We start from the raw sequence: 2,558 nt of genomic DNA on the forward strand, positions 1-2,558 counted from the left end.
ACATATATTCATACACATATTCACATATTCCTCTCAAACTCACGTGGAACATTCACAAACACAGACCAGATAATGAGTCACAAAATACACCTTAACAAATTTAATAGAAGAGAAATTATATAAAGTATGCTTTTAGGCAACAATAGAATTTGAAAAGAAATTACTTATGGAAAGAGACCTAGATAATTCCAAAACATTTGAAGATTAAACATACACTTGGAAATAACGCATAGATCAAAGAGGTCTCAAAATAAATTTCAAAAACTTTGAACTAAATACAAATAAGAATACAACTTATCAAAAAGTATGAGATTCAGTGAAAACAGTGCAGATACAGAAACTGATAGCCTTGAATGCATATATTAGAAAGGAAGAAAGTTATAAAATTAATATTCTAAGTTTCCATCTCAGAAAATGAGAGGAAAAAAAAGCAATGAAAGACTAAAAAAACCAAAAAAACCCCAAAATATTAAGAATTAGAGGAGAAAATATTAAAATTATAAATGGAAAATCAATAGAAAAAAACCTTAAAAAGCTGGCTCTTGGAAAAGATCAGTAAAATGATAAGCATCTTGCCATATTAACCAAGAACAAAAGAGAAAAGATAAAAATTGCTAATATATCACATAAAAAAGGTTCATTACCAGTAGACGCAGACTACCAAAACTCACACAAATAGATAAATAAAATCTAAATCTAAATCTATATTCTATAGAATTTGAACCAATAATTAGTAACATTCCAAATAGAAAATAACAGATTCAGACTGTTTTGCTGGTAAATTCTACCAAATATTAAGGAAGAATTGATAACAATTCTATATCACAGTTTTCAGAAAATACAATAAGAGGGAACACATCTTTAACTCTTTGTCAGTTAGCTTGAGCTGTTACAACAAAAAACCTGAGACTGGGCAACTCAAACAACAGACATTTATTTCCTACAGTTCCAGAGGCTGGGTAGTCTGAGATTAGGGTACCAGCATCCCAATCTCAGGTTCTGATGAAGACCTGATTATTGTCGTGAAGATGGCTGCCTTCTTACTTTATCCTCACATAATAAAGAGTGGTAGCTCTGGTGTCTCTTTCCCTTCTTATAATGGCACTAATTTCACCATGGTGGCTTCTCCCTCATAACCTCATCTAAACCTAATTACCTCCCAAAGCTCCACCTCATAATTTCATCACAATGCAAGTTAAGGCTTCAATATATGAATTTTGAAGGAAACAAACATTCAGTGTAACACTCTTTCTGTGAAGCCACCATTACCCTACTACCAAACCAGGTAATGTCATTGTAATAAAGGAAAACTACAGACCAGTATCTTTCATAAGCATACATATGAAAATTGTCAACAAAACATTAGCATACCAAATTCAGCAGTATATAGAAAAGAACTATACACCAAGACCTAGTGGGATTTGTTTCATGTAATTGGTTCAACATTTAAAACTTGATTAATGTAATCCATTATATCCAGCAGGATACAGAATACAAATTATATGATCATATACAGATGTAGAAAAAGCATTTGACTAAATTTAACATCCAAATTCAAAACAGAGAGAAACTTCGTCAACATGGTAAAGAATATCTACAAAAAATATATACAATGAAACAACAAAACAAAAATTAAGAAAGAAGAGACAAAAAGCTTTCGCCCCAAGAAAGGGAACAAAAGAAGGATGTCCCCTCTCACATCTCATATTCAACAAAGTGCTGGAAGTTGTAGCTAATGAAACAAGACAATAATAAAATAATAATTAAAAAAAGGTATACAGAATAGATGGGAAAAATAAATAAATAAATAATTTAAAAAAATTTTTTTAATCCCGAGGAAGACAGGATTATTTATGTAGAAAATCTCAAAAAAAAAAATCAAAAAATTTTATTGGAACAAAAAAGCTTTTTTCATAAATTCCAGAAACAGAAGCAACCAAGATGTCCTTCAATAGGTGAATGGACAAACAAAAAATTTTGTATCTGTACAATGGAGTACAGTATTATTCATCAATAATAAGAAATGAACTATGAAGCCATTGAAAGACATGGAGGAATCTTACTAAGTGAAAAAAACCAGTCTGAAATTACTGTATTATTCCAACTACATGCCATTCTGGAAAAGGTAAAAAATAGAGTTGGTAGAAAGATTAATCCATTCTAGGGAATTGAGGGGGAATAGGGGAGGGAATTAATATATGATTGACAGGGGATTTTTAGATTGACAGACTATTCTGTAAGATACTGAAATGGTGAATATATGACATTACACATTGATCAAAACCTATAGAATGTACAACACAAAGAGGGAACCTTATATAAACTATGGACTTTAGTTAATATTCTATCAATATTACTTCATTCATTATAACAAATGTAATGCAAGGTGTCAGTGATAAGGCAAGACAGATTCAGGGAAGGGATATATATGGGAATTCTCTGTAATTTCCATTCACTTATTTACTCATTTTTGTGTGTGTGTAAATCTGAAACAGTTCTAAAAAATAAAGTCTAACAAATACTCTAGGTCAGTATTTTACTAAAAAGAAAAAAAAAAA

Source organism: Papio anubis, chromosome 4 (assembly GCF_008728515.1).
Source record: "Papio anubis isolate 15944 chromosome 4, Panubis1.0, whole genome shotgun sequence".
NCBI classification, from domain to species: Eukaryota; Metazoa; Chordata; class Mammalia; order Primates; family Cercopithecidae; genus Papio; species Papio anubis.